This window comes from Hyla sarda, chromosome 5 (genome assembly GCF_029499605.1).
Source record: "Hyla sarda isolate aHylSar1 chromosome 5, aHylSar1.hap1, whole genome shotgun sequence".
NCBI lineage: Eukaryota > Metazoa > Chordata > Amphibia > Anura > Hylidae > Hyla > Hyla sarda.
Genome location: NC_079193.1, coordinates 177076782 through 177102725, shown reverse-complemented (window position 1 = coordinate 177102725; position 25944 = coordinate 177076782). Strand labels below are relative to the sequence as shown.

Here is a 25944-nt window from a genome sequence, read left to right as displayed (position 1 = left end):
GTAATTCATCATTTGCGCCGCAATTTTGGCGCAAATCACGTTTTTTGGGCGCAAATCCCCGCCAAGGAATTTTGCACATAGAAAACACACTTAGCAATGTCAGAAAATGAAAAGGCGTCAAAATACATAAACATTTTTTTTTGGGGTGAAAGCAGCGACGCCTCCAGGGCTGCTCAATGCTATCCTGCGACATAGTTGTCTCTGAGGAACCTTCACCCTCCGTTGATCCAGCATTGGACATGGCCACACAGGTTCAGGAAAGCTAAGCACTAAAGCAGTGGTCTCCAACCTGCGGACCTCCAGATGTTGCAAAACTACAACTCCCAGCATGCCCGGACAGCCAACGGCTGTCCGGGCATGCTGGAGATTGTAGTTTTGCAACATCTGAAGGTCCGCAGGTTGAAGACCACTGCACTAAAGTAACAACAAAAAAACAAAAAAACTCCCCAAGTTGAAAATAAAATCCATTTCACATGGTGACTATAAACTCCACAAAAGAAAATAGCTCATGTCGCTTGCTGATATCCTGCAGGAGGGACTCTGAAATGGCGGCTCTACAGGGTAAAATACGCTGTCCTCTGTGGTGGTAAGTTCTGTGTAAAAGGCGCTGTGAACAGCTGATTTCAACTTTTGAGCCAAAATTACTAATAACTTGCATCACATGATAAATGTGGTGCATGTCCACGAAAACCAAAGTGAAAAAAAAGGGTAAAAAGAAACTGTCAACAGACAAAATTGATAAATACCCCCCTATGACACAGATTTACCAATATGTCTATGACAACAGACAGTGCAAACTTAAAGTACAAAATTAAAACCTGCACCAAAGTGTAAACTAAAAGTTGGTGCAATTTTTGGTTGTTTCTAAAGCCATGTTCTTTCCCAGGAAGCCTTTTTAACCGAGGACACACCCCTGTGGCGGAAGAGGCAGGAAAATTGTCCAAAAAAATACGGTAAGCAGTAAAAGTAAGGCAAAATAAATGTGGCAGAAGTTTTGTAAGACTGCACCAATATTCTGGCAGATTTACTATAGTAAATCTTGACCAATAAAGCTAATATGAGAGCAAATTAAATTTAGGTGTCTAGTGGGACTTCTGTATGGAATATAAAGTATTTTTGAAAATTAACAATTTGAGATTGAAAGGCAGGTTGATAGCCTTTCTTTCTGCTTCCTTGACCATTCCAGGTTTTAAGACAAGCCCAGAGCAGCACAGGTGCTGAAGCCAGCTTATCAACTGTCCTCTAAGTATGGCTGGGATTCAGGTTGCCTTGGGAGGTTGTTAGGTACTCAACCTGAAGTCCTGCGGTGTTGAGATCTCTCTGAGGGACAATTGCCAGTGTGTAAGGTAAAACATTTAAAGTGTTGTGTGGTAGCTAGAAGTAGGCCACCTTGCTTTTTGTGCCAATGTGAATACAATTGTATTTTCTGATTTTCTTACTCTCTGCCTGTTTACTGCTGCTTGCCCATCTCTACTAAGCTAAACTCATAATAAATATAAATATATATATTTCTTTATTTCTATAGAACACACAGATTACGCAGCGCTGTACACTTAACCCCTTAAGGACCAGGCCATTTTACACCTTAAGGACCAGAGCGTTTTTTGCAATTCTGACCACTGTCACTTTAAACATTAATAACTCTGGAATGCTTTTAGTTATCATTCTGATTCCGAGATTGTTTTTTCGTGACATATTCTACTTTAACTTAGTGGTAAAATTTTATGGTAACTTGCATCCTTTCTTGGTGAAAAATCCCCAAATTTGATGAAAAAAATGAAAATTTGGCATTTTTCTAACTTTGAAGCTCTCTGCTTGTAAGGAAAATGGATATTCAAAATAAAACATTTTTGGGTTCACATATACAATATGTCTACTTTATGTTTGCATCATAAAATTTATGAGTTTTTACTTTTGGAAGACACCAGAGGGCTTCAAAGTTCAGCAGCAATTTGGAAATTTTTCACAAAATTTTTAAACTCGCTATTTTTCATGGACCTTTTCAGGTTTGAAGTGGATTTGAAGGGTCTTCATATTAGAAATACCCCATAAAAGACCCCATTATAAAAACTGCACCCCCCAAAGTATTCAAAATGTCATTCAATAAGTGTATTAACCCTTTAGGTGTTTCACAGGAATAGCAGAAAAGTGAAGGAGAAAATTCACAATCTTCATTTTTTACACTCGCATGTTCTTGTAGACCCAATTTTTGAATTTTTGCAAGGGGTAAAAAGGAGAAAATTTTTACTTGTATTTGAAACCCAATTTCTCTCGAGTAAGCACATACCTCATATGTCTATGTTAATTGTTCGGCGGGCGCAGTAGAGGGCTCAGAAGGGAAGGAGCGTCAAATGGTTTTTGGGGGGCATGTCACCTTTAGGAAGCCCCTATGGTGCCAGGACAGCAAAAAAAAAAACACATGGCATATCATTTTGGAAACTAGACCCCTCAGGGAACGTAACAAGGGGTAAAGTGAACCTTAATACCCCACAGATGATTCACAACTTTTGCATATGTAAAAAAAAAAAAAAATGTTTTACCTAAAATGCTTGGTTTCCCAAAATGTTACATTTTTAAAAAGGATAATAGCAGAAAATATCCCCCAAAATCTGAAGCCCAATTTCTCCCGATTCAGAAAACACCCCATATGGGGGTGAAAAGTGCTCTGCTGGCGCACTACAGGTCTCAGAAGAGAAGGAGTCACATTTGGCTTTTTGAAAGCAAATTTTGCTCTGGGGGCATGCCGCATTTAGGAAGCCCCTATGGTGCCAGAACCGCAAAAAAACCCCACATGGCATACCATTTTGGAAACCAGACCCCTTGGGGAACGTAAAAAGGGGTAAAGTGAACCTTAATACCCTACAAGTGTTTCACGACTTTTGCATATGTTAAAAAAAAAAAAAAATTACCTAAAATGCTTGGTTTCCCAAAATTTTTACATTTTGAAAAAGGGTAATAGCAGAAAATACCCCCCAAAATTTGAAGCGCATTTTCTCCCGATTCAGAAAACACCCCATATGGGGGAGAGAAGTGCTCTGCTGGCGCACTACAGGTCTCAGAAGAGAATGAGTCACATTTGGCTTTTTGAAAGCAAATTTTGCTCTGGGGGCATGCCGCATTTAGGAAGCCCCTATGGTGCCAGAACAGCAAAAAAAAAACACATGGCATACCATTTTGGAAACTAGACCCCTCGTGGAACGTAACAAGGGGTAATGTGAACCTTAATACCCCACAGGTGTTTCACGACTTTTGCATACGTAAAAAAAAAACATTTTTTTTTTACCTAAAATGCTTGGTTTCCCAAAATTTTTACATTTTTTAAAAGGGTAATAGCAGAAAATACCCGCCAAAATTTGAAGCTAAATTTCTCCCGATTCAGAAAACACCCCATATGGGGGTGAGAAGTGCTCTGCTGGCGCACTACAAGTCTCAGAAGAGGAGGAGTCACATTTGGCTTTTTGAAAGCAAATTTTGCTCTGGGGGCATGCCGCATTTAGGAAGCCCCTATGGTGCCAGGACAGCAAAAAAAAACCACATGGCATACCATTTTGGAAACTAGACCCCTCGGGGAACGTAACTAGGGGTAATGTGAACCTTAATACCCCACAGGTGATTCACAACTTTTGCATATGTAAAAAAAAAATATATACATTTTACCTAAAAGGTTGGTTTCCCAAAAATTTTTGATTTTTAAAAAGGGTAATAGCAGAAAATACCCCCCATAATTTGTAACACAATTTCTCCCGAGTACGGCGATACCCCATATGTGACCCTAAACTGTTGCCTTGAAATACGACAGGGCTCCAAAGTGAGAGCGCCATGCGCATTTGAGGCCTGAATTAGGGACTTGCATAGGGGTGGACATAGGGGTATTCTACGCCAGTGATTCCCAAACAGGGTGCCTCCAGCTGTTGTAAAAGTCCCAGCATGCCTGGACAGTCAGTGGCTGTCTGGTAATACTGGGAGTAGTTGTTTTGCAACAGCTGGAGGCTCCGTTTTGGAAACAGTGGCGTACCAGACGTTTTTCATTTTTATTGGGGAGGGGAGGGGGGCTGTGTAGGGGTATGTGTATATGTAGTGTTTTTTACTTTTTATTTTATTTTGTGTTAGTGTAGTGTAGTGTTTTTAGGGTACAGTCACACGGGCGGGGGGTTCACAGTAGTTTCTCGCTGGCAGTTTGAGCAGCGGCAGAAAATTTGCCTCAGCTCAAACTTGCAGCCGGATACTTACTGTAATCCTCCGCCCATGTGAGTGTACCCTGTACGTTCACATTGGGTGGGGGGGGGGGACATCCAGCTGTTGCAAAACTACAACTCCCAGCATGTAGGATCTATAAGTGCATGCTGGGAGTTGTAGTTTTGCAACAGCTGGAGGCTCCGTTTTGGAAACGGTGGCGTACCAGACGTTTTTCATTTTTATTGTAGGGGTATGTGTATATGTAGTGTTTTTTACTTTTTATTTTATTTTGTGTTAGTGTAGTGTAGTGTTTTTAGGGTACAGTCACACGGGCGGGGGGTTCACAGTAGTTTCTCGCTGGCAGCTTGAGCTGCAGCACAAAATTTGCTGCAGCTCAAACTTGCAGCCGGATACTTACTGTAATCCTCCGCCCATGTGAGTGTACCCTGTACATTCACATTGGGGGGGGGGACATCCAGCTGTTGCAAAACTACAACTCCCAGCATGTACGGTCTATCAGTGCATGCTGGGAGTTGTAGTTTTGCAACAGCTGGAGACACACAGGTTGTGAAACACCGAGTTTGGCAACAAACTCAGTTTTTTGCAACCAGTGTGCCTTCAGCTGATGCAAAAGCTACAACCCCCAGCATGTACGGACAGCGGAAGGGCATGCTGGGTGTTGTAGTTATGCAACAGCGGGAGGCATACTACTTTGGCTGGGGATGCTGGGGATTGTAGTTATGCAACAGCTGGAGACACACTGGTTTGCTACTTAACTCAGTGTGCCTTCAGCTGTTGCAAAACTACAACTCTCAGCAGTCACCGACAGCCAACGGGCATGCTGGGAGTTGTAGTTATGCAACCAGCAGATGCACCACTACAACTCCCAGCATGCACTTAAGCTGTTTGTGCAAGCTGGGAGTTGTAGTTACACAACAGCTGAAGGTACACTTTTCCATGGAAAGAATGTGCCTCCAGCTGTTGCAAAACCATAAGTCCCAGCATGCCCATAAGTGCATGCTGGGAGTTGTGGTGGTCTGCCTCCTCCTGTTGCATAACTACAGCTCCCAGCATGCCCTTTTTGCATGCTGGGAGCTGTTGCTAAGCAACAGCAGGAGGCTGTCACTCACCTCCTGCTGCTGCTTGATCGCCGCACAGGTCAGTCCCGCCGCCGCCGCCGTCGTCGCTCCTGGGGCCCCGATCCCAACATTAACGCCGGGGATCGGGGTCCCCAGCACCCGGGGTCTTCTTCCCGCACCTGCTCACGTCCTCCGGAAGAGGGGCGGAGCGGGTGCGGGAGTGACACCCGCAGCAGGCGCCCTGATTGGTCGGCCGGTAATCCGGCCGACAAATCAGGGCGATCGTGAGGTGGCACCAGTGCCACCTCACCCCTGCAGGCTCTGGCTGTTCGGGCCGTCTCTGACGGCCCCGATCAGCCAGTAATTCCGGGTCACCGGGTCACTGGAGACCCGATTGACCCGGAATCGCCGCAGATCGCTGGACTGAATTGTCCAGCGATCTGCGGCCATCGCCGACATGGGGGGACATAATGACCCCCCTGGGCGATATGCCGCGATGCCTGCTGAACGATTTCAGCAGGCATCAGGCACTGGCTCCCCTCCGGCTAGCGGCGGGGGGCCGGGAAAGGATAGGACGTACTCCTACGTCCTCGGTCCTTAAGGACTCGGAAACGGGGGCGTAGGAGTACGTCCATTGTCCTTAAGGGGTTAAAGGGGTATTCCAGGATTTTTTTTATTTGACTATGCTACAGGGGCTGTAAAGTTAGTGTGGTTCATAATATAGTGTCTGTACCTGTGTGTGACGGTTTTCTCACAATTCTTTTGTGATTTTCACTCCAATATTTATTTTTAACAGCATGCAAAATGACTGTTGTCTCAGATTTTTCCCAGGTTGCAATGCGGCCGATACCTGACTCACTAGTCAGCTTGTCTGCTTCAATGCGTGGAGGGATCTCTTGGTGGGAGAGAGATCAATCTGCAACTAATTGTGTTTTTGCAACAGCTGTAGGCACCCTGATTGAAAAACACAGGTCTTTTTAATGAATGCAGCTCACTTATGTTTCAAAAGGTGGGGTGGCTGATGTGTGGGAGGGAGGAAAATTGAATTATGGGATTTGTAGGCAAAGAAGGAAACCCAGACAGGAAATACCAGTTCACAAAAAGTTAGCCACAGTATTATGGTAATCTCACAAAATAGCCATTTAGCCCCAAGACAAGCGCAGATCCTTTCTTAGCATGTCCATTACTGTCTTCCAGGTACGTACTAAAATCACCTTATGGTGGCTAACCCCTTTAAATTGTCCCCTGTCCCCATTGAGGCTCACAATCTAGACCTATCAGTATGTTATTAAGGATGGGAGGGAACCAGAGAACCTGGAGGAAACCCACGCAAACATGGAGATAACATACAAAATCTTCGCAGACGTTGTCCTTGGTGGGATTCAAACCCAGGACCCCAGAGCTGCAAGGAAACAGTGCTAACCACAGAGCCACCGTGTTATACATACTTACTAATTCCCCATGGGCCTGCTATGTTTTGCCCTGTTGTTCTTAGTTACAATAGCCTTGGGTATCCACTGAGACGTTCATACATGCTCATTGCATATTGCATTTTGCTTGTAAGTCTCTAGCAAGCAAGGAGGATTGTTGGGCCATTTGTCTTGTGCAGCTGATATGTCTTACAGTAAAATATCAGCTGCTAGATGCCATTTAGATCTCATTCCATCACACAAGCCTACAGCTCCTTTCTCTGCTCTCCCAAATGTTAATCTGAGCTAACATCTTATGACCAAAATGTATTTGATTGTAAATATATCAGCTTAGATTAACATTTAGTAGAGCAGAAGAAGGAGCTGTAGACTTGAGCTGTCATGGTACTTGTCGCATGGTACCAGCTCTAAATAGCATCTAACAGCTTGTATTGTATTGTAATGTACACACTCTATAGAAGACAAATGTTCAAAATGATCCAAACATTTTTAATTTTTAACCCATTATTAATGCTAATGCTAGGTTCGATTGGACCTAAGGAAGAGAGGAATCCAACTCTAGAAGCACGTTGTTCATATGATGTCCTGTATATCCGTGCACCACCTTTTATGCACCTGCTTGTTGAAGAATTACAAATTAGCACTGCAATACCCCACCTGTACTGTGTCCTGCAAGCTCCGGTGAAGCGTTCCACACCAAAGTCGGATTTAGGGGGGATTCCCTGCCGGGAATACCACGCATACCTACTTTCTCCGGTGCTTAAAGCACAGTCTACTGTTATCAAAAAATATTCTGTACTATACGCTACATTCTAAATTATTATGGAAATGGCATTTTGTTTGTTTTCCCTAAACAGTCAGCATGTGCAAGGATTGGTTTCTTTATGTATGTATTTATTTATCCTCGACAGGCTTAACAATTTGTATGTTATTACAAGTGGAAGTACTGATAAAGGCAGTCTCATAGATCTTCCTTTCCCTTTGGATGCTCAACAGGTCCTCATTGGATTTTTTCTTTTATACCATCGCAGAAAATCCTCAGATAGAATCTATTATTTCACTTCTCAATATTCTGTCCCAAATCATGAGGGATGCCATTCACCAGCCATCGAAAACTCCATTAATTAGGACCATCCTATGTATTGTGTAATTCACCTGTGAATAAAACTGTTTGAATATTAGTCTTTGTGAATTTCAGAGTCCATTGCATTCTTTGCTTTCTCTACGCATCGGGAACCCTCTCATTCAGCCCAAATCCACACCCACTTTGCCAGCACAGAAGGATCATGTACTTTGCATATGTGGCACTACATGCCCCCTTTCTCAGCCAGTCTACTTGTCACATGATGATACAACATGACATTATGGGGGATGGGCTGCAGTAGGTGATGTGGCAAAGCCTCCTGGCATGCAAGCAGACATAGTTGCAAGCAAAACCCACATTTCCACTGAAAAAACATGTGATCATTGTCTCCTGGGAGAGGAGCGGATGTGAAAGAAGTGAGCTGGAGACAAAGATGACAGTACCCAGAAGATTTTAGAACATTTCCTGCTGGTGAGTGCCTATGCATACTGAGAAAACAGCAGATAAGTGACTTTGGGAAGATTACATGTCTTGTCATTATGTGTTGAAAGCACATATTTTCCTAAACAGGCACAACCCTTTAATAATGAATGTTATGGTATAGAGACAAAGCAACGGGACTGCTGATGTAACGGATTAGTTGAATACAGGAGGATTGATGAGTAGCACAAAGACCATGAAGGTGCTCAGTCTATACAGCAACAGGAGAATACAACAGCACACTGATATAGATGAAACATGAATATATAGATAAAACATGAGTATATAGATAGAACATGAAAAGCTATACAGCTGTAATGCAATAAATGAAGATATGAAACTATGAAATTATGAGGTACTTAGCTTGCAAATTTGGCACCAAATAGCGTGGACCGTCCCACCACGGTAAGGTGACCTCATTCTGGGACGGACCCTACACTATGAATATGCCTCTGTGTGAACAGTACAGCAGGCATTGCAAGGTCTGAAACATCTAAGGCACCTAATATACACCTAATAGAGGTGGGTGGGGTACAGGTTGCAGGATGTTTCAGACCTTGCAATGCCTGCTGTACTGTTCACACAGAGGCATATTCATAGTGTAGGGTCCGTCCCAGAATGAGGTCACCTTACCGTGGTGGGATGGTCCACGCTATTTGGCGCCAAATTTGCAAGCTAAATACCTCATAATTTCATAGTTTCATATCTTCATTTATTGCATTACAGCTGTATAGCTTTTCATGTTCTATCTATATACTCATGTTTAATCTATATACTCATGTTTCATCTATATGTTTGTGCTTGCAGTGTGCTGCTGTATTCTCCTGTTGCTGTATATTTAGCCCAGCATCCTGCACCTGCAAGCTAGGTTTTTACAATAGTTTGGAATTAATAGTGCTGGCCAACTTATTCTTTGGTTGTATTGCTCAGTCTATAGAAATGTAAACAGTTCCATAATGTAATCGGCAAGAATATTAGATGGCACTCACCAAGGTCGTGGCTTCATATCTTTATTTTACTTGATTGCAGTGAACAGGAGTGCGGTGTCAGGCAGGTATCATGACGGAGACGCCGAGGACCTCAGCATGAAGGTCCTCGGTGTCTCTGCCATGATACCTGCCTGACACCACACTCCTATTCACTGCAATCAAGTAAAATAAAGATATGAAGCCATGACTTTGGTGAGTGCCCTCTAATATTCTTGCTGATTACTTTAATAATGAATCAGTCCCTTATCTTTTCAGTTTGATGATATTTCATTCGTTTTTGTGAAATAACAATTGGTTTCATGCCTTTTGCGAGACATAGAACTATTTTATTTCAGGTCTTTTTTCCTCCTCAAAGTAAAATGTTATTTCCTTTTTTATAGAAATCATGGCTTATAAAATCATGGTTTTGTCCGAGCTGAAGCACAAGCATGGACAAAGTCCAGTAAGTGAGGATGGGCTAGCACTCCTCTATGCTCACTCCTGTCTTACCAGACAGCACAAAGGAGTGCTATCAGACAAGAGAGAGCACAGAGGAGTCCTATCAGATAGGAGAGAGCACAGAGGAGTCCTATCAGACAGGAGAGAGCACAGAAGACTACTATCAGACAGGAGAGAGTACAGAGGAGTCCTGTCATACAGGAGAGAGCACAGAGGAGCACTATCAGACAGGAGAGAGCACAGTGGAGTGCTATCAGACAGGAGAGAGCACAGAGGAGTACTTTCAGACAGGAGAGAGCACAGAGGAGTGCTATTAGACAGGATAGAGCACAGAGGAGTACTATTAGGAGAGAGCACAGGGGAGTGCTATCAGACAGGAGAGTGAACAGAGGAGTACTATTAGACAGGAAAGAGCACAGAAGAGTACTATCAGACAGGAGAGAGCACAGAGGAATACTATCAGACAGGAGAGAGCACAGAGGAGTACTATCTGACAAGAGAGCACAGAGGAGTGCTATCAGACAAGAGAGAGCACAGAGGAGTCCTATCAGACAGGAGAGAGCACAGAGGAGTGATATCAGACAGGAGAGAGCACAGAGGAGTCCTATCCGACAGAAGAGAGCACAGAGGAGTCCTATCCGACAGAAGAGAGCACAGAGGAGTGCTATCAGACAGGAGAGTGCACAGAGGAGTACTATCAGACAGGAGAGAGCACAGAGGAGTGCTATAAGACAGAAGAGAACACAGAGGAGTGCTATTAGACAGAAGAGAGCACAAAGGAGTACTATAGGACAGTAGAGAGCACAGAGGAGTACTATCAGACAGGAAAGAACACAGAGGAGTGCTATCAGACAATAGAGAGAGAGCACAGAGGAGTACTATCAGACAGGAAAGTACAGAGGAGTACTATCAAACAGGAGAGAGCACAGTGGAGTCCTATCAGACAATAGAGAGAGAGCACAGAGGAGTACTATCAGACAGGAGAGAGCACAGAGGAGTACTATCCGACAAGAGAGACCACAGAGGAGTACTATCAGACAGGAGAGAGCACAGAGGAGTACTATCAGACAGGAAAAAGCACAGAGGAGTGCTATCAGACAGAAGAGAGCACAGAGGAGTGCTATCAGACAGGAGAGAGCACAAAGGAGTGCTATCAGACAGGAGAGAGCACAGATGAGTCCTGTCAGACAGAAGAGAGCACAGAGGAGTGCTATCAGACAGGAGAGAGCATAGAGAAGTGCTAATCCACCCTTATTTAGTGGACTTTGTCCATGTCTGTGGTTCAGCTTGGACAAAGCCATGATTTTATTAGTTATGATTTCTATAAAAAGGAAATAATATTTTCTTATGAAGTAAATTAGAAAGGTTAATGTTTTGCCAAGAATTACAACATATAAACAGTTTTATTATCTGACAGTGCCCATTTAAGGACACAGCCTATATTGGCATTGAGGACATAGCCAATTTTCATTTGTACATCTTAGTTTTTTTCCTCCTTACTATTTAAGAGCTATTATTTTATGCGACCAATTGTACACTGCTCAAAAAAAAATAAAGGGAACACTTACACAATACATTTTAACTCCAAGTCAATCACACTTCTGTGAAATCACACTGTCCATCGAAGCAACTCAGATTGACAATCAATTTCACATGCTGTTGTGCAAATGGAACAGACAACAGGTGGAAATTATAGGCAATAATGGAGTGGTTCTGCAGGTGGTGACCACAGACCATTTCTCAGTTCCTATGCTTCCTGGCTGATGTTTTGGTCACTTTTGGATGCTGGCGGTGCTTTCACTCTAGTAGTAGAATCTACAACCCACAGATTCTACAATCCACGCAAGTGGCTCAGGTAGTGCAGCTCATCCAGGATGGCACATCACTGAGAGCTGCGCCAAGAAAGTTTGCTGTGTCTGTCAGCGTAGTGTCCAGAGCATGCAGGTGCTACCAGGAGACAGGCCAGTACATCAGGAGACATGGAGGAGGCCGTAGGAGGGCAACAATGCTGCAGCAGGACCGCTACCTCCGCCTTTGTGCAAGGAGGAGCAGGAGGAGCACTGCCAGAGCCCTGAAAAATTTCCTCCAGCAGGCCAGAAATGTGCATGTGTCCACTCAAACAGTCAGAAACAGACTCCATGAGGGTGGTATGAAGGCCCGACGTTCACAGGTTGGGGTTGTGCTTACAGCCCAACACCATGCAGGATGTTTGGCATTTGCCAGAGAACACCAAGATTGGCAAATTCGCCACTGGTGCCCTGTGCTCTTCACAGATTATAGCAGGTTCACACTGAGCACATGTGACAGACATGACAGAGTCTGGAGACGCCGTGGAGAACGTTCTGCTGCCTGGGTGCTGTGGTGGGTCAGTAATGTTGTGGGGTGGCATTTCTTTGGGGGCCCGCACAGCCCTCCATGTGCTTGCCAGAGCTAGCCTGACTACCATGAGGTACCAAGATGAGATCCTCAGACTCCTTGTGAGACCATATGCTGGTGTGGTTGGCTCTGGATTCCTCCTGATACAAGACAATGCTAGACCTAATGTGGCTGGGGTGTGTCAGCAGTTCCTGCAAGAGGAAAGCATTGATGCTATGGACTGGCCCGCCCGTTCCCCAGACCTGAATCCGATTGAGCACATCTGGGACATCATGTCTCGCTCCATCCACCAACACCACACCACAGACTGTCTAGGAGTTGGCAGATGCTTTAGTCCAGGTCTGGCAGGACTTGTTTTAATGACATTACATCAAAGTTGGATCAGCCTGTAGTGTTGTTTTCCGCTTTGATTTTGAGTGTGACTCCCTTTCCAGACCTCCATGGGTTGATAAATTTGATTTGCTTTGATAATTTTTGTAGGTTTTTGTTGTCAGCACATTCAAATATGTAAAGATGAAAGTATTTCATACGATTAGTTCATTCATTCAGATCTAGGATGTGTTATCTTAGTGTTTCCTTTATTTTTTTGAGCAGTGTACTTTGTAATGACACTTTTCCTTTTACCATGAAATGTATGGCAAACCCATAAAAATGCAGATGTTGTGAGGGTTATTTTTGGGGTATTCCTGGCAGGAAATCACCCCTATTTTTGACTTGGAGACGCAGTGCTTCACCGGAGTCACAGGACAGAATGAGGTTAGAAGTTAACAGAAATAATTTTTTATTTTTTATAGTACAGGTACATCTTAAATAAGATTGGATCTGAGGAAAAGAGGAGGCTACCTCTAGAAACACGTTGTCCAAATATTATATGTACTTTTACCGTTCTAAGATGTACCTGTACTATAAAAAATAAAAACAAATTTCTGCTAACTTCTACACCCCTTGTGTCCTGTGACTTCGGTGAAGTGCTGCGTCTCCAAGTTGGATATAGGGGTGATTCCCTGCCAGAAATACCCCGAAAATCACCCTCACTGCATCTGCACCCTGCACAGCTACCCAAGCTAACTGATAGCAAGTGGCTCCTGATCAGTGCCACCACCATAAAGCTATCAACAGTATTGTGCCTGCCAGTACAACACTGAAAGGTGAGCGGCTCCTTATCTTTTTTTGCATCTCCCTTCCAATTAATAGGATAACGGCATCAGACGCCATCTCCATTTTTGTATTTTTCATAACATTTTCAGTGAAACCATAAAAATATTATTTGTTTTGAAAAATTAAAAAGAACATTAGAAAACCATGATTTTGCTCATTATGGAGGGGTTTCTATTTACACAGTTAACTTTATGGTACAAATTACATGTTCTCTTTATTCTCTAGATCAGACCTGGGCATTGTACGGCCCACGGGCCACCTTCGGCCCTTTGATTGGCTCTGACCGGCCGCACTGACTGTCGGCCATACAATGCCCAGATCTGCACCAGCCTGTGCACTGTGCTCCCGTGCAATGACAGGAAGTGCTGACAGGAAGAGGGAGGGGGCGTGCACTCTCTCCCCTCCCCCGCCTTCTCTTTGCCGTGCAGTCTTAGAACCTCTGAAGGCAGAGGAGAGGCTGTGTATCCTGTCTCCCTCGCCCCCTCCCCTCAGCTCTAAACTCCGGCCGGGTGAGTGTTTCCGTGTTGTCTGTGTATATATGTGTCTGTGTGTTGTCTGTGTATATATGTGTCTGTGTGTTGTCTGTGTATATATGTGTCTGTGTGTTGTCTGTGTATATATGTGTCTGTGTTTTTGTTGTCTGTGTATATATGTGTCTGTGTGTTGTGTTGTCTGTGTATATATGTGTCTGTGTATATATGTGTCTGTGTGTTGTCTGTGTATATATGTGTCTGTGTGTTGTCTGTGTATATATGTGTCTGTGTGTTGTGTTGTCTGTGTATATATGTGTCTGTGTATATATGTGTCTGTGTGTTGTCTGTGTATATATGTGTCTGTGTGTTGTGTTGTCTGTGTATATATGTGTCTGTGTATATATGTGTCTGTGTTGTCTGTGTATATATGTGTCTGTGTGTTGTCTGTGTGTATATGTGTCTGTGTGTTGTCTGTGTATATATGTGTCTGTGTGTTGTCTGTGTATATATGTGTCCGTGTGTTGTCTGTGTATATATGTGTCTGTGTGTTGTCTGTGTATATATGTGTCTGTGTGTTGTGTTGTCTGTGTATATATGTGTCTGTGTGTTGTGTTGTCTGTGTATATATGTGTGTGTGTGTGTATATATGTGTCTGTGTGTTTGTGTAAATATGTGTCTGTGTATATATGTGTCTGTGTGTTGTCTGTGTATATATGTGTCTGTGTGTTATCTGTGTATATATGTGTCTGTGTATATATGTGTCTGTGTGTTGTCTGTGTATATATGTGTCTGTGTGTTGTCTGTGTATATATGTGTCTGTGTATATATGTGTCTGTGTGTTGTCTATGTATATATGTGTCCGTGTGTTGTCTGTGTATATATGTGTCTGTGTGTTGTGTTGCCTGTGTATATATGTGTGTTGTCTGTGTATATATGTGTCTGTGTGTTGTCTGTGTATATATATGTCTGTGTGTTGCCTGTGCATATATGTGTCTGTGTGTTGACTGTGTAATTATGTGTCTGTGTTGTCTGTGTGTTGTCTGTGTATATATGTGTCTGTGTTGTCTTTGTGTTGTCTGTGTATATATGTGTATGTGTGTATATATGTGTCTGTGTATATATGTGTCTGTGTGTTGTCTGTGTATATATGTGTGTATATATGTGTCTGTGTGTTGTCTGTGTATAGATGTGTTTGTGTGTTGTGTTGTCTGTCAATATATGTGTCTGTGTATATATGTGTCTGTGTGTTCTCTGTGTATATATGTGTCTGTGTGTTGTCTGTGTATATATGTGTCTGTGTGTTGTCTGTGTATATATGGGTCTGTGTGTTGTCTGTGTATATATGTGTCTGTGTATATATGTGTCTGTGTGTTGTCTGTGTATATGTGTCTGTGTGTTGTCTGTGTATATATGTGTCTGTGTGTTGTCTGTGTGTGTTGTCTGTGTATATATGTGTCTGTGTGTTGTCTGTGTATATTTGTGTCTGTGTGTTGTCTGTGTATATTTGTGTCTGTGTGTTGTCTGTGTATATGTGTCTGTGTGTTGTCTGTGTATATGTGTCTGTGTGTTGTCTGTGTATATGTGTCTGTGTGTTGTCTGTGTATATGTGTCTGTGTGTTGTCCGTGTATATATGTGTCTGTGTGTTGTCTGTGTGTTGTATGTGTCTATATGTATCTGTGTGTTGTCTGTGTATATGTGTCTGTGTGTTGTCTGTGTATATATGTGTCTGTGTTGTCTGTGTATATATGTGTCTGTGTGTTGTCTGTGTATATATGTGCCTGTGTGTTGTCTGTGTATATATGTGTCTGTGTGTTGTCTGTGTATATATGTGTATATACGTGTCTGCGTGTATATATGTGTCTGTGTATATATGTGTCTGTGTGTTGTCTGTGTATATATGTGTATTGTGTTGTGTTGTCTGTGTATATATGTGTCTGTGTATATATATGTCTGTGTGTTGTCTGTGTATATATATGTCTGTGTGTTGTGTTGTCTGTGTATATATGTGTCTGTGTATATATGTGTCTGTGTATATATGTGTCTGTGTGTTGTCTGTGTATATATGTGTCCGTGTGTTGTCTGTGTATATATGTGTCTGTGTGTTGTCTGTGTATATATGTGTCTGTGTGTTTGTGTATATTTGTGTCTGTGTATATATATGTCTGTGTGTGTGTTGTCTGTGTATATATGTGTCTGTGTTGTCTGTGTATATATGTGTCTGTGTTGTCTGTGTGTTGTCTGTGTATATATGTGTCTGTGTGTTGTTTGTGTATATATGTGTCTGTGTTGTCTGTGTATATATGTGTCTGTGTGTTGTCTGTGTATATATGTTTCTGTGTGTTGTCTGTGTATATATGTGTCTGTGTGTGTCTGTGTGTTGTCTGCCTAATCCGGGGGACAACTATGCTGCCTAATCTGGGGGATCCGGGGGACAACTATGCTGCCTAATCTGGGGGACAACTATGCTCCTAATCTGGGGGACAACTATGCTGCCTAATCTGGGGGATAACTATGCTCCTAATCTGGGGGACAGCTATGCTGCCTAATCTAGAGGATAACTGTGCTCCTAATCCAGGGGACAACTATGCTGCCCAATCTAGGGGACAACTATGCTGCCTAATCTGGGGGATAACTATGCTGCCTAATCTCGGGGACAACTATGTTGCTTAATCTGGGGACAACTATGCTGCCTATTCTAGGGGACAACTATGCTCCTAATCTGGGGGACAACTATGCTCCTAATCTGGGGGACAACTATGCTCCTAATCTGGGGACAACTATGCTCCTACTCTGGGGGACAACTATGCTGCCTAATCTGGGGGAAAACTATGTTCCTAATCTGGGGGACAACTATGCTCCTAATCTGGGGGGCAACTATGCTGCCTAATCTGGGGGACAACTATGCTGCCTAATCTGGGGGACAACTATGCTCCTAATCTTGGGGACAACTATGCTCCTAATCTGGGGACAACTATGCTCCTAATCTGGGGGACAACTATGCTCCTAATCTGGGGGACAACTATGCTCCTAATCTGGGGGACAACTATGCTCCTAATCTGGGGGACAACTGTTCTGCCTAATCTGGGGGACAACTATGCTGCCTAATCTGGGGGACAACTATGCTGCCTAATCTGGGGGACAACTATGCTGCCTCATCTGGGGGACAACTATGCTGCCTAATCTGTGGGACAACTATGCTGCCTAATCTGTGGGACAGCTATGTTGCCTAATCTGGGGGACAGCTATGCTGCCTAATCTGGGGGACAGCTATGCTGCCTAATCTGGGGGGCAACTATGCTGCCTAATCTGGGGGGCAACTATGCTGCCTAATCTGGGGGGCAACTATGCTGCCTAATCTGGGGGGCAACTATGCTGCCTAATCTGGGGGGCAACTATGCTGCCTAATCTGGGGGACAACTATGCTGCCTAATCTGGGGGACAACTATGCTCCTAATCTTGGGGACAACTATGCTCCTAATCTGGAGACAACTATGCTCCTAATCTGGGGAACAACTATGCTCCTAATCTGGGGGACAACTATTCTGCCTAATCTGGGGGACAACTATGCTGCCTAATCTGGGTGACAACTATGCTGCCTAATCTGGGGGACAACTATGCTGCCTCATCTGGGGGACAACTATGCTGCCTCATCTGGGGGACAACTATGCTGCCTAATCTGGGGGACAGCTATGTTGCCTAATCTGGGGGACAGCTATGTTGCCTAATCTGGGGGACAGCTATGCTGCCTAATCTGGGGGACAACTATGCTGCCTAATCTGGGGGACAACTATGTTGCCTAATCTGGGAGACAACTATGCTGCTAATCTGGGGGACAACTATGCTCCTAATATGGGGATAACTATGCTAATCTGGGGGAAAACTATGCTCCTAATCTGGGGGACAACTATGTTCCTATTCTGGGGTTTTTTCTTGACATATTCTACTTTATGTTATTGGTAAATTTTTGTTGATACTTCCATAATTTCTTGGTGAAAAATTCCAAAATGTTATGCAAACAGCTCTCTCTTTGTAAGGAAAATAGACATTCCAAATAAATTATATATTGATTCATATATACAACATGTCTACTTTATGTGTGCATCATAAAATTTTCATGTTTTTACTTTTGGAAGACCTCAGAGGGCTTCAAAGTTCAGCAGCAATTTTCCAATTTTCACAAAATTTTCTAAATCAGAATTTTTCAGGGACCAGTTCAGTTTGAAGTGGATTTGAAGGGCCTTCATATTAGAAATACCCCACAAATGACCACATTATGGAAACTGCACCCCTCAAAGTATTCAAAATGACATTCAGTAAGTGTGTTAATCCTTTAGGTGTTTCACAGGAATAGCAGCAAAGTGAAGGACAAAGTTCAAAATCTAAATTTTTTACATTCGCATGTTCTTGTAGACCCAGTTTTTGAATTTTTACAAGGGGAAATAAGAGAAAAATCCCCCCAAAATTTGTAACCCAATTTCTCTACAGTAAGGACCTCTCTCCTGGTATTCATCAAACAGAGCTGAAGCACACAATATACAAATATCTCTACAGATCTTCATAATAATAAAAATGAGAAAAAAAATTTAGAAAAACATTTTTGAAAATATTTTTTTCCATATATTTTTATATATAAAATAATTTTTTTAAATAAAAAACTTAAAAAAAAATATTTTTAAAAGATTAAAAGAGTTTTTAAAGATTTTTGGAAGAATTTTTTTGAAAACATTTTTGGGGGAATTTTTTAAGAAATTCAAATTTTTTTAAAAAATTTGTATACATCCCTTTTTACACATCCCTATTATATTATTAACACATCACAACATCCCTATCACAATATCACTTTTAAGTAGTCTAGCAAATAGTGTTGCTCGCGAATATTCACAATGCGAATTTTATTCGCGAATATCGCATATTCGCGAATTCGCGAATATTCGCGAATATAGCACTATATATTCGTAATTACGAATATTGTTTTTTTTTTTTTTTTTTTTTTTTTTTTCACAGTACACATCACAGTGATCATCCCTTTCTGCTTCCAGCTTGTGTGGTGTAAAGAAGGCTCTAATACTACTGTGTGAGACCTGTGTGCGAATTTTCGCATATGTGAAAATTAGCATATGCTAATTTTCGCATATGCAAATTTTAGCTTGCATTTATTTCTGTATAAGCTAATTTTCGCATACGCGAATTCTCGCATATGGGAAAATAAATCGAGAATATTGCGAATATTCGCGAATATATGCCGAATATTCGTCCATATATTCGTGAATATTCGCGAATTCGAATATGGCCTATGCCGCTCAACACTACTAGCAAATCACAAATTTCAACCAAGCCTTTATACACTTAAATCCGCAATATACACACACTAATTATACACTGACTACCCACTCTTTACACATCCCCCCATCCCCTATCACTTGCATTCATCTATGTATTTATTTCCACTTTTTAATTCATGTCATTATCCCTATTTCCCTCAGATAAATTGAAATAAACATACACTGATAAATAATGGAGGGTACGAATGTTTATTCCTCCAATCATTCATATATTTATATTAGGAATAATATTCCAATATGCTACAGATATGTACAGAAATCATAAAATAAATCACATAAGTCTCACTGAAATGACACTAACATCTATGTATGTATTCCATTCATTTTCTACTCTTTCCACTTCTTCCATGAATCCCATTTTTTGCTAATTGGATGTGACATCCCAAAAAAGGAGGAGTAATGGATATATAAACCCCCAAATGATCTCCAAGAGCATTACATTTATTTTTTGCTGCTGAAGAAAGGTCCTAAGGAGGACCTGAAACGCGTCCAGCTTCAATCATTTATTCCAAGTGCCACATCACCTTTAATCAAAGAATACAGCTTTCTCAAAAAAAGATTAATCACTTCTGTCAATCAACCCCTGACAGTACGTGCTACTCCCCAACACGTGGAGACCGACGCCCAGCATTACTGTTAGCAGGACAACAGCTGCAGTACTCATAGACGGAGCCCACTTCTATTGCTGCATATCTGAGGCTGCCGAGGCTCCAGCAGCGCACCCTCCATCCAGGGACCAGGACCGTCTGACGACTAGCGCTATCTGCATAAATTACTCACTCTGACTATAGATATAAGCGCTGCTTTCTTCATAATATCGCCGCATATAGGAGACGGCAGTGTCTCCAGCGGCGATTCCTCTGCATAGAGGATCGTCATTTGCCATATAAGTGCTGACTTTCACTTACACTTATACTTCTATTGCCGCTGCATATTTAGGAGACAGCAGTGTCTCCAGCTGCGAGCCCTCTACATAGAGGATCGGAACTTATTGTAACTAACGCTATTTTTCATTCATTTGTCATATTGCGGCTGCACAATTAGGAGACGGCAGTGTCTCCAGCTGGGGGCCCTCTGCCTAGAGGATTGAAATCTGCTACAAAAGTATACAATAAATGATACAATTGCCATTCATCTTTGCTGTATTCTATTCAAGACTTTAACCACTTTCCTTTTCTAACTGGATACAAATATTTGTGAAAATAGCAGCTCAAATTGTTATCACTGCTATTCACAAATCACCAATTTCAATTATTTCTATAGATATGTGGACACTTATTTATTGTTTTTAATATATTATTGTTTTTAATATTGTAACATTATATATATTATTAAATTGCCAAGGATTATAAATATTAAATATTTATAAATTTTACTGTGGGATCACAAGGGCCCTGTGATCCACAGTACATTACATCATATATTTAATAAACATTTTAATTTAAATCCTATATTCAAGACTATGAGACCCAATTTCTATATTTTGATATTTTGTATCTCCAATTTCTCTCGAGTAATGAAATATGTGTATGTCAAGTGTTCAGTAGGCGCAGTAGAGGGCTCAGAAGGGAAGAAGCAACAATGGGATTTTGGAGAGGGAATTTTGCTGAAATGGTTTTTGGGGGGTATGTTGCATTTAGGAAGCCCCTATGGTGCCAGAATAGCATAAAAAAAAACACATGGCATACCATTTTGGAAACTACAAGGCACATAACAAGGGGTCCAGTGAGCCTTAACACCCCACAGGTGTTTGACAGCTTTTCGTTAAAGTCGGATGTGTAAATGAAAAAAACAATTTTTCACTAAAGTGCAGTTTCCCCCCCCCCCCCCCTCCCAAATTTACAATTTTTAGAAAGGGTAATGGGAGAAAATGCCCACCAAAATTTCTAATCCAATTTCTTCTGAGTATGGAAATACCCCATGTGTGGACATCAAGTGCTCTCTTAAAGCTCACAATACCCCTTATTATGTTCTGTGAGGTGTGTAGTTTCCAAAATGTGGTCACATGTGGGTATTTATTTTTTGGGGTTTATGTCAGAACCGCTGTAAAATCAGCCACCCCTGTGCAAATCACCAATTTAGGCCTCAAATGTACATAGTGCGCTCTCACTCCTGAGCCTTGTTGTACATCCGCAAAGCATTTTACATTCACATATGGGGTATTTCCGTATATGGGGTATTTTTTATTTTTTTTACACTAACAGGCTGGTGTAGCCCCCAACTTTTCCTTTTCATAAGTAGTGTTGCTCGCGAATATGCGCAATTCGAATTTTATTCTCGAATATCGCACATTCGCGAATACGCGAATATTCACGAATATAGCACTATATATTCGCAATTACGAATATTCAGTTTTTTTCGCTTATGCAAATTTTAGCATATGCTCATTTTCACATATGCTAATTTTCTTATATGCGTATTTTCTCCTATGTAGATTTTCGTATATGCGAATCTTCCCATGCACTAATTCTCTTACATGCGAATTTTCACCTATGTAAAATTTCGCATATGTTAATTTTCTTACATGCAAATTTTCTGGCAAGACATTTTTCGTATATGCGCATTTTCACATATTCTAATTTTCTGATATACGAATTTTCTGTTATGAAATGTTTCGCATATGCGCATTTGTACATATGCTAAATTCTTATATGCGAATATTTTTATATGCGCATTTTTTCGTATGTAAATTTTCGTATATGTGAATGTTCGCATATGCGAAAATTTACACGAATATTATGCATATGCGAATGTAGCGAATATAGACGAATATTCGTCCATATATTCGCGAAATATCGCGAATTCGAATATGGCCTATGCCGCTCAACATTATTCATAAGGGGTAAAAGGAAAAATAGCCCCCCAAAATTTGTAGTGCAATTTCTTCCGAGTACGGAAATTCCCCATGTGTGGCCCTAAACTGTTTCCTTGAAATACGACAGGGCTCCGAAGTGAGAGAGCGCCATGCGCATTTGAGAACTAAATTAGGTATTGCATAGGGGTGGTCATAGGGGCATTCTACGCCAGTGATTCCCAAACAGGGTGTCTCCAGCTGTTGCTAAACTCCCAGCATGCCTGGACAGTCAGTAGCTGTCCGGAAATGCTGGGAGTTGTTGTTTTGCAATAGCTGGAGGTTCCATTTTGGAAACACTGCCGTACGATAAGTTTTTCATTTTTATTGGAAAGGACAGTGCAGGGGGTGTATATGTAGTGTTTTACCCTTTATTATGTGTTAGTGTAGTTTAGTGTTTTTAGGGTACATTCGCACTGGTGGGTGTTTACGGTGAGTTTGCCGCAGCTCAAACTTGAAGCAGGAAACTCACTGTAAACCCGCCCAAGTGAATGTACCCTGTGGGGGGGGGGGGGATGGGGGGCAAACCTCCAGCTCTTGCAAAACTACAACTCCCAGCATGTACTGACAGACCGTGCATGCTGGGAGTTGTAGTTTTGCAACAGCTGGAGGCACACTGGTTGTAAAACCTTCAGTTAAGTTCTGTTACCTAACTCAGTATTTTCCAACTAGTGTGCCTCCAGCTGTTGCGAAACTACAACTCCCAACATGTTCTGATCGCCGAAAGGTATCCTGGGAAATGTATTTATGCAACAGCTGGAGGTACGCAACTACAACTCCCAGCATTTTGAGACAGCTGTTTGGGCATGATGGGATTTGCAGTTTTGCAATATCTGGAGGGCTACAGTTTAGAGACCACTGCAAAGTGATCTCAAAATTGTGGCCCTCCAGATGTTGCAAAAATACAAAGCAAACAGCTGTCTGGGCATGCTGGGAGTTGTAGTTTTGCAACATTTGGAGGGCTACAATTTAGAGGTCCCCGCACGCGGCGTGGACCAAAATTCCTACGGGCATACAGGTATGCCCTTCATCCTTAAGTACCAGGGAGCGAAGGCATACCTATACACCCTTGGTCCTTAACCCCTTAAGGACCGGGCGTTTTTCGGTTTTTGCTCTTTCGTTTTTACCTCCTTACGTTTAAAAAAATCATAACTCTTTAAATTTTGCACCTAAAAATCTGTATTATGGCTTATTTTTTGCGCCATCAATTCTACTTTGTAATGATATCAGTCATTTTACCCAAAAATCTACGTCAAAATGGGAAAAAAAATCATTGTGCGACAAAATTGAAAGAATACAGCCATTTTGTAAATTTTGGGGGCTTCTGTTTCTACGTAGTAATTTTTTTTGTAAAAATGACTCCTTATCTTTATTTTCTAGGTCCATACGGTTAAAATGATACCCTACTTGTATAGGTTTGATTTTGTATTACTTCAGAAAAAAATCATAACTACATGCAGGAAAATGTATACGTTTAAAATTGTCATATTTTGACCCCTATAACTTTTTTATTTTTCCGTGTTCAGGGCGCTATGAGGCTTCATTTTTTGCGCCGTGATCTCACGTTTTTGTCGGTACCATTTTTGCATTGATTTGACATTTTGATCGCTTTTTATTCATCTTTTCATGATATAAAAAGTGACCAAAAATACGCTATTTACGAATTTTTTTGTGCGTACGCCATTGACCATGCGGTTTAATTAGCAGTATATTTTTTTTAACTCAGACATTTCCGCATGCGGCAATACCACATATGTTTATTTTTGTTTTTATTTTATGTTATGTATTTATAACTTTGAAGCTCTCTGCTTGTAAGAAAAATGGACATTCCAAATAAATTATATATTGATTCAAAAAAACAATAAGTCTACTTTATGTTGGCATCATAAAGTTGACCTGTTTTTACTTTTTAAAGACATTAGAAGGCTTCAAAGTTTAGCAACAATTTTCCAATTTATTCCAAAAATGTAAAAATCTGAATCATTCAGGGACCAATTCAGTTTTGAAGTGAATTTGAGGGTCTTTATGTAGGTCTTTATTTAATAATGCCCTATAATGGACCTCATTATGAAAACTGCACCCCTCAAACATGTATAGTAGGGAAGGACACACACGGGGGGGGGGTAAAGCGGAGGGCGACAATCAGCTGTTGTTTTGCACGGAGTACGTGCTTCGTCTGGCCGGACGAAGCACGTACTCCGTGCGAAACAACAGCTGATTGTCGCCCTCCGCTTTACCCCCCCCCGTGTGTGTCCCTCCCTGCTTTACATGCATGTGAGTAGAACTTAATAAAGAAGAAAAGAGAAGAAACGGTGAGTTGCCGACATTATTTCGTTCTCTGTATACTGCATAGCAAATAGAAAACTGACAAGTCCATAAGTCCAAAAGGCAATCCCAGAATAACCAGAGCAAACCAGGAGGAAGAGTAGGGTTAGGGGGTGGGGGAAGTCTGGGCACCCGTAGATGAGGAAACCCAAAAGTACAAGATACTGGAGAGGATGAGCGGTATTAACCAAGATTTAGTGGATCACCAACGACTATGGTCTGTTCTAGAAACTAAGTGGTGTCCAGTAAGTGCAGGGAATAGGTGTAGGAAACTGGTCCAGGTAAGGAAAAAGTAGTGAAGATTCTATCCAGTCAATACAGAAAATAAAAATGCTCTTTACAAGGAGGAGATTGATGGAGGAGGGTGAGTTAGATATCCAGCAGTGGAGTATGGATTTCAGGGCGGCTGCGGAGATATAGAACAAAAGGCGTTTGTCGCTGACTAATCTCGCTAAGGAAGAGTCCGGGGGAATGCTAAATATACACCAATAGGGGGTTAAGAGGGAAAGTCATTCGGAGATGGAAGGCCGTGTACACCCGGACCCGCTCCCAGAAGGACAGAAGACTCTAATAGAATAGCAGGACCAGAAGCAGTTCAAGAGGTCCGCTGATCTGCTGTTTTTTCGATACCATTTTTATTTTGATGGGACTTTTTTTTATTTGTTTTTCTGATCTGCAAAATATGTGTCATTTGGTATTTTTTCACATTTACTCGGTTCACCATGAAGGATTTCAGACATTATGGCCGACATTTATCATTGTCTAGAAAAGGCGCAAAAAAGTTTACATATTTCTGTTGATTTTGAGTTGCAATCCACTGATTTTGGCAATACACATGATATGGAAGTGTTTTATGAACTGCGCCTTTTTGTATAAAGGCGCAAAAAAAGGCACAAAATCCACTGAAATGTCTCAAACTACACGAGCCCAGACTTATCTTAGCTTTTTTGTGTATGTGAAGAGTAAAATTTCAGAAAATGTGTACCTGCACAAAATTTATGAAATGCTCTGCGACCGTTTAATACATTTGGTGCTCCTACACATTACCAGCACACACAAAAAAATGTAGAAAAATACTTCACTTACACCTACTTTACAATGATAAATGCCGGCCTATATTTTGATAGTTTGGAATATTCTGCATGTGGTAATACTATATATGTTTATTATTTGTATTTATTTTTTTAAGGTTTATATAATTTTTACTAATTTTAAAGGACACAACACCCCGTGGGGCACACATACTTACACTTATCACACTACACAACAAAATATCATGACTGCCCCTCCTGCAGTGAAACTAAGTCCTCTACCAGCTGCAGCCAGCAGGTACTCACATGGGGTTGGGGTTACCCTTATATACTAAAGCCCACCCCCCCTGACCCGTCAGAAGATAAAACAAGAAAACAAAAAGGATTTATTTTTTTTAAATGGGAAAACAAAAAGTAGGAAATTTTTTTTATGGGAAAATAAAGGTGATTTTATTTTTTATTACTGGCATCTATGATCTACTTTAACACGGCATGATCGGCACTGAGGGTTAATGACAGAGGGCTGTGGAATTGTCGCTCCCCATCATCAGTGGTTAGTGTCCGGCTACTAATACTAGCCATATTACCAATACTGGGACTGTCATGCATTTTGTGGACACCCCAAAAATGAATCTCTATGTTTTAATATGTTTCATGACATAATCACATGATGTCAGCCATTTTTGCGTATAATCAAAATAGGCCAATTTC

At 41.6% G+C, this 25944-nt stretch overlaps 1 long non-coding RNA gene across 2 annotated transcripts in view; it reads left to right on the top strand.

The window, feature by feature from the left end:
• Positions 1–874: 874 nt before the first annotated feature.
• Positions 875–25944, top strand: part of LOC130273654 (uncharacterized) — a 43648-nt gene continuing 18578 nt past the window's right edge. Inside the window, exons 1-3 of one of the 2 annotated variants that reach the window (XR_008844075.1) lie at positions 875–953; positions 1187–1346; positions 7682–7811. This is a non-coding gene — a long non-coding RNA (uncharacterized LOC130273654). Of the gene's footprint in view, positions 954–1186; positions 1347–7681; positions 7812–25944 lie in introns of those variants that run through there. The other variant, XR_008844074.1, reaches the window with a different exon arrangement.